This window comes from Notamacropus eugenii, chromosome 2, assembly GCF_028372415.1.
Source record: "Notamacropus eugenii isolate mMacEug1 chromosome 2, mMacEug1.pri_v2, whole genome shotgun sequence".
Lineage (NCBI taxonomy): Eukaryota > Metazoa > Chordata > Mammalia > Diprotodontia > Macropodidae > Notamacropus > Notamacropus eugenii.
In genome coordinates this window covers 447,576,889-447,589,316 of record NC_092873.1, presented here as the reverse complement: position 1 = coordinate 447,589,316, position 12,428 = coordinate 447,576,889, and the positions used below count along the sequence as shown (strand labels likewise).

The 12,428-nt window shown below is 36.2% G+C and overlaps 1 pseudogene; it reads left to right on the top strand.

The window, feature by feature from the left end:
- The first annotated feature begins 4,891 nt into the window (after nucleotides 1-4,891).
- Nucleotides 4,892-7,774, top strand: LOC140523166 (kallikrein-10 pseudogene; annotated as a pseudogene).
- The last annotated feature ends 4,654 nt before the right edge of the window (nucleotides 7,775-12,428 follow it).

Here is a 12,428-nt window from a genome sequence, read left to right as displayed (position 1 = left end):
TTTATGTATTCCTCAATTGTTGGACATACTCAAAGTTTTCACTTTAGTTTGCTGACACCACAAAAAACAAACAAACAAAAAAAAAAAACTTCTTTTAAAATATATTATCCTTAAAAACAGAGGCTGACTTCGGTATTCTATGGCTAGTGCCTCGTAAAATGTATAATACATACTAAATACGTAATAAATACTGCTATTTGATGGATTGGAAGTCTTTTTGATTATTTGTTGGGGACATTTATAGAAAAAAAGATTCTTGATGAAATATGGGTTAAGTGAGACCTCTAAATTCCTTCCATTAGATTCTAGATTTCTATGAGAAGAGATTCATCAAAATGTTGAAATTTATATATACATATATGCATATATATTTATGTACATGCATCTTTAAAATACTGAATTAAATATTATTATAATTAGATAAATTGATGTCAATAAAATTAAGTAAAATAATATAAGTAAATTAAGTGAACTTAATTGTAATTAAGTATAAAAATTCTTCATTGATGGAACAAAGATTTATATGACAATATATTTCAAATGTGTATTATATATTGCTGGTATGCCACTTAAGCTTACAATAAATCAAGAAAATAAAATCAAGAAAATAAAAGCCTGCTAATTTCTTGATTTGTTGAAAAAGCAGGAATGTTATAAGGTATGGACTAAATAAACAAAAACTGGACTTAGATTACATATTGAAATGAAGTAATAAGGTTCATGTGAATAGTATATTCGGCATTTTAGCATTTTAAAAGAATGTTTCAATATTTTCTTTTTTTTAGAATATCTGAATTATATGTGTGTGTGTGTGTGTGTGTGTGTGTGTGTGTGTGTATGTATCAGGGAAATATGAAAAGAGAAAAACTAGTCAATTAGGTCCACAGCATCGATGCCCTACCTTAACACATATAAACTACTCAAATTTACAAGCCACCTGTGAAGAAAACATTTTTATTTATATTTTGAAACATGATTGTTTTATGCTTAATGGTGATCATAAAAGTTATTTTAGATGCTGGGAGGCTAGCAACTGCTTGCGTCTTTGACACAAAGCAGTCTGTGTCAGAGTCTAGTTCATAGAAACTGTAGTAGTTGGTAGGAGAAGCAATTATATGGAGATCAGGTAATTTATCAGAAAACCAAAAAAGACAGAGGCAGCTAGACTTTTCTTCAGAAGGAAAAGACGGATTTAAGCTTACAAGCTAGATGCTAGGAGACTGATTAGTGGGAAAAGATGATTACAGGCTTTTACTTAGGTCAAAGAGATCTCATTGATGACTGCCTGCCTAGCTTTTCTTTCTCTTCTCTCTGGGCCATGAGGAAAGGGAGGGAGGAGGAACTGAAAAGGGAACTTCAAAATAAAAATAGTAAAAACAGATCATCTAAGCAAACAACTTCATTTTGCAGAAGTGATTTAGCCAACAGCATGACTAACAAAGCTGAACTGTTATCCCAGATCTCAAACCAAAGATCCAGAGGTCTTTTCTTTGGAGTCCCAGACTCTTTTCTGGGGGGCTGCAATTGGGATTAGGTGACTTGTACAGGGTCACACAACTATTAAATGTCTGAAACCAAATGTGAAGCTGACTCCAGGTTCAGTGCTCTATCCACAGCATAGTTAGCTGCCTCCTTGTGTTTCATTTTGAATGAAGATCAAAGGCTGGATAGAAGTTACCTGAAATATAATTTTGATATAAATTTTCCTTTTTAGTTCCAAAGAATACTATAGTTGTTAACAACTTGGGGAAATTTCATCTTCTAGTTAAAGATGCCAAAATCTGTTAAATATACTCATAACTGAAATGGAAATCATGTTTGAAATTTATCAAAAAAAAAAAGTAAGCATTTTTTAGATGCCTGCCATGTGTCAAACTGGTACATGGCTGAGTTGATAGAGTTCTGGTCCTAGAGTCAGGAAGACCTGAATTCAAATGTGGCCTCAAATATTTACCAGCTGTGTGGCCCAGAGTAAATCACTTAACCCTTGTTTGCCTTTGGAGAAGGAAATAGCAAACCCTTTTAGTATCTTTGCTAAGAAAGCTCCATGGACAGTACAGTCCACACAGGGTCACAGAGTCAGATAGGACTGAATAACTGAAAGACAAATATGTCAGGCACTGTGCTAATTTCTGGGGATACAAAGACATTTTTAAAATAGTGCTCAAAGAGCTTACATTCCACACAAGGAGACAATATGCAAACACATAAGCATTTGTAAAATAAGTATACATAAAATGTGTCTATGTTATTTTTTGGAGGGATGGAAAGACAGAGGAATCAGGAAGGTAAGCTGAGTTTTAAAGGAAACTAGGGATTTCAAGACATTCATGTGAGTAAGAAGAACAAATCAGACATGGGCGACAGATGGCTTAGGCAAAATATAGAGATGGGAGATAGAATGATGAATGTGAAGAGTGAGAAGGCAATTTTTTTCTGGATCAAAGAGTGTGTGCATGGGAATAATACATAGTAAATCTGGAATGAAAAGTTGGAGTCAGATTGTAAATAAACAATAATTAGGAACAGCTCATGGGAAAGGTTATTGAGAAAAGGTGTTTGATTGTATTTAGATGTTTGCATTTTTCACAACTTATTTTAAATTATTTAATCTTTTAAAGCATGGTAATATGTAGTTTTAATAAATGTGATAGTTAGCTATAGCACTTAAGACTTTTTTTTGGAAAATGATACTATATTCTCTTTGACTAAATATGCCTATGGAAAACAATTCTGTCTGGGATGGGAATATGGTATAATGATCATTTCCAACTCAGTGGCAGTTCATTTGAATTGCATGTATAATACTAAAAAGGAATTAAGTTGTCTTACAAATCTAAAGCTGCAAAGTGACACAAATGTAAAATCAATAAATGAAAAATAATAAAATGTGATTTGCATTAGGATTTATTATTCAAAAGTATGAAACATGAAGCAGAATTAGCTTATTTAAATATGTTCCTTAAAATTGAGAACTAATGAAAAGTGCCAAGAAAAACTTGGGATTTTGTAACATTAAGCACCCCAACATACACCTACACGGGGTGGGGGGACTAATACAACAGGTTTTTAGATCTGCATTCATAAAAGGAAAGCAACTTTCAAGGGGTTAACAATCACTTTAATCAAGCACAGGTATCAGAGAAAATCAAAACAGAAATTTCAGAGAAAATACAGAGAAATCAAAAGTCAGCAGACATGATTTCAAAATGTCTGACCACAAAATAGATATGCATGTCTGACCATTACATACATACACAGTTACCAGTGAAGGAAGCTTCAACATCTGGGTTTTAGCTTGGAGGGAGTGGAGGGGCTCCTCAATGGCTTCCCAGACTCTCTCTGGCCAAAGAAACACTTCTAGTCAGTAAGCCCCAAAGTAAAACCTTAACCCTCAGAGTATTTATCCACTTTTTAGAGCCAGTGGGCATAACCCTCCAACCCAGTGCCTCAATAGAAACAACAAAAAGTATTTGGGACCCTCCTACAAAACTACTCCTCTAGTCAAGCTTCCCACAATGGGCAGGTCCATCAATGGGTGGGAAAGATCCTTCCCAATCACATTATTCAGTTGGAGGCACTTTTACTAAAACAAAAACAGCAAAAGATTCTAATTTGAGTGCCATTACAGATGTATAGATTTTTAAGTCTATTAGGTTGGTTCACAGAGAAAATCGAATAACAAAGGGATAGAAAGAATTGTCCACAAATTAAAAAGTGGAACAGTAACGTTATATTGTGAAGTTATGAGATCAAAACTTCAAATTTTATGGAGATTATATTGTGCTATAATTTTCAGCCATATAATATCACCAAAAAAACCCTGCTCTTCAAATATGAGAATTGTTTCAGGAAGAGGCTAAGGGATTATTGAAAGAACTATGCAATTGCACTCCCTCCCTTCATGCCCCTCTCTCTGACTCAAAGAATCTGGGTTCAAATATGTCCTCTACCAATTTCTACCTCTGTGACCTTGGGCAAGTAAATTAGGAGCACAATTGAGGGTTATGTAAGGTTGGCCCTAAAGTCCTTCACAACTCCATATCTATGACTTTATAATTAGAAACCTATATGGGCTGTACTTTGATTATGTAACTAACCACCAAAAGCAGAGTAATTGATGCTTTTTGTGGCTTCCCTTTTTAATTTTTATAGATTTTTTTTTATCTTTGTGGTGTATATATTTCCAAATATATACTCCCTTTCTTACCCAATTAACAATCTCTTGTTACAGACATTTAAAAAGAAAGAAAAAAAGCAGTTCAGCACAACAACACACACCTTAACTGAGTCTGAGAAAATATGCTATATTCTACCTTCACATACCACCCCAAAATGTGTAATAAAAGGAGATGTATTTTATTCAATTCTTTAGCCTGTTTGTCTTTTTATTTACACACTGGCTTGAATTTTAATGATAATTCAATTCTTCAAAAAGTGAAGGAAAAAAAAGGGGGGAGTTTACATTCCAAACTCAATTTTTGTCAATAATAAAGAACTTGCAGCTGCGGTGGAATTAAAAGGAAACCCGGGTTGGGGGAGGGAGAGTCAATTCTATTTTAGAATTTGTGATACAAAAAAAAAAAAAAGTGAAATAGTGTCATGCCTGCACCCTAAATTATCTGAGAACAGATTCCAAGGGATTCAGGGAAAGGATAACTAGAATATCATGGAATGATTGAGGGTGGGGGGAATGAACCTAGGAAGAATGGGAAATTACCAAACAGCAAAATTAGAAAAATACAAAGAGTAATTACTTTGATGAGAAACAAAAGAAGGGGATGTGCAAAGGGAGTGATGTGGATTTACAGGGAATTGACTCAAAAATTTTGGGTTTAAAAAGTTGTGCTAGACGAAGTACTGGAAAATGAATACATAAATTTCTGTAAGAATGGATTCTGGTAAGCTTAAACCATGAATGGATACTGACTAGGGATATTTAAATAAAGGGTTTAATTCTAGTTAAATAAGGCAAAAAAGAGGACACCCTCCCCCACCTCCACCCCCCCCCCCCAAAAAAAAACCCAACAATAGATGTACTGTTTGGTGTGAAAGAACAATGAAAAAATATCAGAGAAAAAGATGAAATGCTCGATTTTTACTTTGCCACTTTTATCTGCTAAAATGAATACTGAGATTGAAAAGTACCAATCAAAAATATCTGTTAAGGAGTTGACATTCAAGATAAATAAAGAGATAGCGGCACAGCAAAAGAAAACCCAGATATCTTTGGTAAGTTAAGGTTACCATTTCCAGATGAAATGACTCCTATTTAAGTATGTAGTATGCAGGATTGCTGAGCCACTCTCAGGATCCATGAAAGATTAGAGAGAACAGTAGACATATCAAAGACTGAAGAAGAATTTTCAAAAAATAAAAAAAGAAGGAATAGAAAGTGGTTTCTTCAAGCTTCAGGGCAACAAAATTGACTTTGATTCCTGGCAAAATACTAGAAGGTATTATTAAGGGGTTGATTAGTGAATATCATAAAAAACCTAATAGCACTTCCATTTAGTCAGTATTCTTGTCAGAATAACTTCATTTTTCTCTCTTTTTTTTAATTGACAAATTAGGACAAAGTAAATCATATTTTACTCTTTTTTTTGGCAAAGCACTTGGTAAAGTCTGTCATGCTATTATTAAGGATGAAATGAAGAGATAAGTGCTACATAATTGTACCAAGAGGTATATTTTAAACTCACTGAGTAGCTATCATCACAAAAGTAGTCACTAATGACTCAATGACAACGTGAAAATTTAATTAATCATTAGTGAAGTGTCCCAGACAACTCTGCTATATAATATAGATAAATGATAGATAGATATATAGATAGATAGATAGATAGATAGATAGATAGATAGATAGATAGATAGATAGATAGACAGACAGACAGACAGACAGGTAGATAGATAGGTAGGTAGATAGGTAGGTAGAGATATATAAATATTTACTGGGGATTTGGATAAAGGCAAAGATGTCGCATTTATCAGATCTAAGGATGAGAGAATGGAATTGGGAGAGCTAACTAACAAGTTTGTGTATTAATTTCTGCCTCTGATGCTAGGGTTATGTAACCTTAAGCAAGTCATTGAATGACTGTGAACTTTGATCCCCTTGTCTATTAAATGGAGATTACAATGTTTGTAGGATTTACTTCTTAGAATTATTATAAAGAATCAAAAGAGCTAATGCATAAAAACTAATTTGAAAACAAAAGCATTGCAAAATGTTGCTGATGATAATAATAATAATATACAGTCAGAAATAAGAAAATAATAGACACAGACTAGAGTGCTTGGTCAAAACTAATAAGCTAAAACACAATATGGTCCATTGCAAATTGTTATAGTTGTGTTTAAAAAAAATAACTGTATAAATATAAAATGGAGAAAGTGTGATTAGATATTTGTTAGAAAAAATAGAGTGGTTTAATATAATGCAAGCTTGGTTAATGAGAATCAATAATGTGATATGCCAGCTAAATTACCTACTTTTACCTTAGGGGTACATTAAAAAAAGAAATATTGTATACAGAAGAATGAAAATTTTTGATTTGCCATACACTCTCCTGATCAGGCCACATTAAGAATAGGATGTTCATTTCTGGCTATCCCAAACTATGTTGGCTAGTTGGAGAGAGGTCAAAGGAGGTAATCAGGCTAATGGCTTTAAGATTATGCCAGATGAGGAGTGCTTGGAGGAACTGGTGCGCCTTAGCCTTGAGACTTTGGAAGAGTGGAAACTCTAGCTTTTCTCAAGTATTGTAAGAATGGTCATGTGGAAGAGAGATGAGGCTTGTTTTTTCTCTTGACCACAGAGGGCAAAAATAAAAATAATGTGTAGAAATTGTGGAGAAACAGATTTGAGTTTGATAAAATTGGTGTTATAAGGGGAGGTTTGGACTAGGGACCAGGAGCAGAGAAGCTAGTAGCTCACACTGGACTAGGCAGCCACCCAGCTACCCAGATCCCCTTCCTAAGACACCGTCCATGACCCCTCACTTACAAACATAAGAAATCAAAGCTCCATCCATACAGCTGTGCGGTTCTTGGAGCTTGCTTTCTGCAAGACTGCACCTGGAACATCAATTTACCCAATCCAAGAGGCCTGGGAAGCCCTAGGGGCCAGGATTATCCAGTGCTCCTTTGGCTCTAAACCTTGGCATGTCTTGCTGTTCAAAGACCTCTCATTCTGCTGTGCAGGGGTCCTAGTGGACTGCAACTGGGTATTAACCACAGGCCATTGCACCAAAAGTTGGCTTTGCACCAAACTTGGGAACTACTGTCAGGATCATCTTGGTTATGATCCCCTACCCCAAGCACAGGGAAGGTTCTGGATCTTACCTGTCTGCCTGCACCAATAAGCATGACCTTCTTGTGATGAAGCTTCAACATCCAGATATTCTGGGACCCTGGGTCTGGGTCTTACATCTGGCCACGACTTATGCTGTACCAGGGACTCAATGTCAGGTTTCAGGCTGGAGGACTTCCAGCCCACCCAGAGAGAAATACAGCAAGAGCTTGTCCTGTGGAGGGGTCACTGTTGTGTCTTCCCAAGAGTGTGTGGATTCCTATAGGGGTGCCAACAAACAGTACATGTGCTGACTTGGACAATGGCCAAGACACCTCTCAAAGTTACTCTGGATCTCCCCTGGTCTGCAATGGGACCCTCCAGAGTATCCTGAACTGAGGTGATTATCCCTGCGATTCAGCTGTCTATACTTGGAACTGTAAATACAACCCCTGGATTGAAAAGACCATTGGAACTCAGTGACAACACTAAACCCCCTACAGTCTTCCCAATAATCCTGTGACCCTTATGTAATTCTGTTCTTCCTACTCAGACCCTGAGTATTTGGCCTTATAGCTTTCTACCCACTCCAGGACCTAGCTCCTGCCTACTTGAGGATGCAGGCATCCCTCACCTCTCCAGACTCAGAGATTCTATCCCCTCAAAGAACTAGGCATCTGGCTTACCAGTCATGACCCTCCTCTCTGGGACCCAAGAGTCTAGTCTCCTAAATCTGATGCTCTTGAAGAACTGGGGCATACAAGCTCTCATACTTCACTTCAGTGACATAGTCAGAGATATAAGTCTGTTTAAGAGAATTACCATGAACACCAATCTACCTGGGACTGCAGAGGCAGCTCCACCCTTCTTTTCAGAGCTTTGGGTCAAGCCCCTTAACCTTCAATCACTTCTTCCCATTTCCTGTTTCCTGCTCCTAGAATCAATCAACCATTCCACTATTCAGGGCAGAGCTCTGAATCACTTGGAGGCCTAAATTCTCCTGTCCTGCCCTCTTTAATCTCTCCCTTACCTCAACCACTCTTAGGGACAGTTGGAACACTGCCTTGTGGGCCCTTGGAGACATTTTTGAAACAAACATCTTCAAAGACATTTTTGGGATACTTAGAAATTAGGTGGAGTGGAAACCCAGAAAAGTCAATTTTCCCCATATTTTGGAGCTTCGATCTTCTAATACATTATTGAGATATTCTAATGAGAGCACTCAATGCTTTAAAATGAGTTGTTTTTTCCTCACTAAGCTTTGGGGCATGACAGATAAAATCTGGAAAAACTGATGAAACAAAGTTCTGAGCTCCTGAGCATAGCGATTTATTACTCAATAAATAACAATTTGGGACCAAACCTCCTCAGCTTGGCACTGGACCCCAAATATGGGGGAGACAGATTTTTATGCATTAAGAAAGCAACAGGAGACAAACAAGGGTATAAAATTAAGTAATCTGATTTTGGGCAGTTAAGTGGAACAGTAGATAGAGCACCACACCTGTAATCAGGAAGACCTGAGTTTAAATCCAGTCTCAGACACTTACAGAGCTGTGTGGGCAAGTCACTTAACTCTGTCTGCCTCAATTTCCTCATGTGTAAATTGAGCTAAAGAAGGAAATAACAAACCAGTATTCTTGCCAAGAAAACCCCACAAGGGGTCACACAGAATCAGACAGGAAATGACTAGACAACAAAAATCTTTGCCAATTACTGTGCCAGGCATTGGGGATAGGGGAAAAAGTGAACAAAATCCTTTATATCTGAGTGGGGGAGAGAGCATTCACGTATATTGGTATATACAAAATACATGCAAAGTAAGATAAGAAGTAACTTTAGGAGGGGAAGGCACAGAGTATATTTACTGACAGCAACAAATGGTGGCCCTATATACATATATATATGCATGCATGTATGCATGTATGTATATATGTGTATATGCATATATACATGTGTGTATACACACATACATGTGGAATTACATAATACACATATAATGTACATATATGTATATTATATATAGATATAACATCAACACTATCCAAAAATTAAATGCGCTGCATCAAAAAGAATCATATTACCCCTCATTAAAGGGGTTTCAAATAAAGAGTACATGATAATTTGTTGATGGAAGGAACATCATAGAGTGTTGTCCAGATCAAAGTTGGACAAAAAAATATATGAGGTTCTGTTTCAATCCATCCTCCAAACAGCTAACAGAATGATTTTCCTAAAACATAAATCTTACTCAGTAAACAACAGCCATGCTGTATTACCTCTAGGATCAAATATATCCTCTCTGCTTGGCATTTAAAGTTCTTCACACCCCATTCCCAACTTACCTTTCCAGACTTCTCACATATTACTTTCCCTACTTGCAATATTTTACAATCTAGCTATCTTGGACTCCTTACTGGTTTTCACACACACTGCTAACTTGTCTGTACCTTTGCAGTTTTATTTCTATAGGGTCTTTTACTGATCTTGTGCCTCTTGAAATCTAAGAATTCCTTCAAGAATCAACTTAAGTGACTCCTTTCTGATGTGCTCTCTCCTAGTCCTCCAGCTGTTAATGCTTTGTCCTCCACTGTTAATGTACATCTGCTTGAAACATGTTGTGTATAGACCTATGTATTTGTTTTGTATACACCTACATATAGGGCTAAGTGGATAGAGTGGCTAAGTGGATAGAGTGCTGGGCCTGGAGTCAGGAAGACTGATATTCCTGAGTTCGAATTTCACTTTAGACACTTAGCTGAATGGCCCTGGGCAAATCACTTAACCATGTTTGCTTTATTTTCCTCATCTGCAAAATGAGCTGGAGAAGGAAATGGCAAACCACTCGAGCACCTTTGCCAAGAAAACCTCAAATAGGATCACAAAGAACCAGACACGACTGAAAAACAATAGATGACAACATATGTGCATGTTGTTTTTTCTGTTACACTGTAAGTTTTTCAAAGGTAGGAGTTGTTTTATATTTTCTTTGTATCTCGACTACCTATTACAGTGGTATTGCTTTCAGAATTGTCTTTAATCCCCTGCTTATTTTATTAGTGGCCATACTACCTGAATCCTTCATAATAAAATTTATTGCTTCAGTGCATCCCTTCATAGCCAAATGTCCAAAGTTAACTATTTTATTACGTTGGCATTCAAGATCTTCCATAGTCTGGCATAAGCAGAGGTGGCCTGGAGCCATCCTTAACTGGCTTACAAGAGTGGTTATTAAAATTTTAGTGTGAACATTTAGACCTTGATTTATAATTTTTTTGATCATCTAGACTCAAGAAAGTGTTGTGAATGTAGATGAAACTTAAAAGTATATGTGCCTATGTGCAGTTGTTAAACATTTACCAGCACACCTCTATCTCGTTCTATAAACTTTGCTTAAGTTCTGCAAGAGTGTAGTAGAAATCTCAGGGAATTAAGTCTAAGTCATCATTAGACTGAGCATCTGGTGACTGTAGGTTAATAATTTTAACAATAATAACAGCAACAATAGACAGTGAAACAGTGCTTTAAGGATTTCAGTGTTTTATATCCATTATTTCATTTGAACCTAACAACAATACTGTGCACAAATCTGACCTTCAGCCTTATCCCAATCATGACTTTCACATATGCAATTCTCCTCCTGAGCACTTGAATAACTTTGCCCTCTAACCATCCCACAGCATAATTTTGTCTCTGTCTTTTCTCAGACTTTCTCCCATGCCTGTATTTCTTGACTCCCTCTGTCTTCCTATTTTATTTCTATGTATCAAAGACCAACTTGCATGATACCTCTTCCATGAAGCTTTGCCTGATTTCCTGCTTAGTAATGAACCTCCCTTATACACCTCACATAGTTCCAAATATACACACATGCCCAATTTATCACTTTGTCAATCTCTGTGACCCTTATGGCAGAAGTCATCAATTGAGCAAACAACTTATTTTGTTAGAAATGCAAACATCAACCTTTGCTTTAATCTACTGATTTATAGCTAATTTAATGTATGTGGGCTATTTAAAATCAATTGTATTCTATTCAGAAATGGATGAGTACATAGAGTCATGTAACCTTGAACAAATCACTTAAGCCCTTCTGAACCTCAGTTTCCTCTCAATAGACTGCAAGTAATGATACCTGCCTTGCCTACCTCTGACTTGCTGAGAGGATCGAGTGAAATATTTTCTTTGAAACAGTATGCTGTACTATACAGTACAATAGAATAAAAGTCTTCAATTTGGTTTTTAGCTACAATATTTATGAATTGTGGGTCCATGGACAATTTATTTACTATCTTTGCCTGAGTTTCCATATGAGTGAAAAATAGCTGGGCGAGATTACGCTTTAAGATTGTTATGGTAGTGAGCAACAAATGAAATAGTGTATATAAAAAGGGTCTGAAAATTGCAAGATGCTATGTAAATATGATAACATTGTTATTTTGGGTTATTTTTCAGTTAATGCTGATACAGTGATGATTCAGGTCCAGAGAATCATGATAATTATGAGAAGATGTGGACTCCTGCATCAGAAACTGCTTAACGGTGCCTTGTCCTGGACATGGAGTCAAGAAGAGCTGGATATTTAAACATGATGATGATACTTGATTAGGTGTTTAACCCCCTGTAAGTCATCTGCGTGTCTCTGGAGACTTTGTAGGATGACTTAAGTATTTCCCCAGACTAACTATTAATCATAGATAGGTTGTCTGCTTTAATGGGAGAATTTCCTTTACCAGAGTATTCCCTGATATAATCACAGATCTTTGATATTCATAATTAAAATGCTAACATGAGTATATGCCATTGTATTGCATTTCTCTTTTACATTTAATCCTGTTGTACAATGAGAATATCCACATATGTATTTATATATAATAAATTATGAGATTTCTCATGAGAACCTAAATCCTTTCAGGGAAGGGACTATTTTGTAGTTTATTGTGCTTAAACTCCCAACACCTTACATGGAGACTGGCATATAATAGGTTCTTAATAAGTTACTGTTGAAGATAGTAGAGTAGAAAGATGCATATACTCTAGCGCTTCCCCCACCACCCACAAAATACCTGTAAAAAATGACTCTCAACAAATTCTAGAGCAACAGAAGCCACAAAACAACAGAGTGAAAGAGATTTCT